Raw genomic sequence first — 450 nt, forward strand, 5'->3', positions numbered from 1 at the left:
TTTATCTCATATTTGCACCATGTTAAACTAAATTTCTGTGGACCAACACAAGATGTTATATTTTGAAAAGATTGAAACAAACGGCCAAAACTGTCCGTTTGGTTTTATTCTTATTGTATAGAATTAGGTAGACATCAAACCAAAGAATCCATGTGAGTATTCTGTATAAAAAGTGAACGTACATTTAAGGATATTATGTATAAAAGTACTACAGGTAAAGTCAGATGCCTACTGTCGTGCTACACTATTTTGTCTTTTCTGATTCTATATAAGTCAGAACCTAAAATATATAAATCCAGTCATGCAATTTGTAGCTTTGTTCAAACATTAAAGCAAGGAGAAATAAGTAGTTATATGTTTTACTCCATACGTGTGGAGAGAACTTAGAGATATGGGACGGAGATGAAGAAAGGCTGACCGATCTTGGGAAGACATTACTGTGTGAGAGGG

This window comes from Argopecten irradians, chromosome 3 (genome assembly GCF_041381155.1).
Source record: "Argopecten irradians isolate NY chromosome 3, Ai_NY, whole genome shotgun sequence".
In the NCBI taxonomy this organism is placed as follows: Eukaryota; Metazoa; Mollusca; class Bivalvia; order Pectinida; family Pectinidae; genus Argopecten; species Argopecten irradians.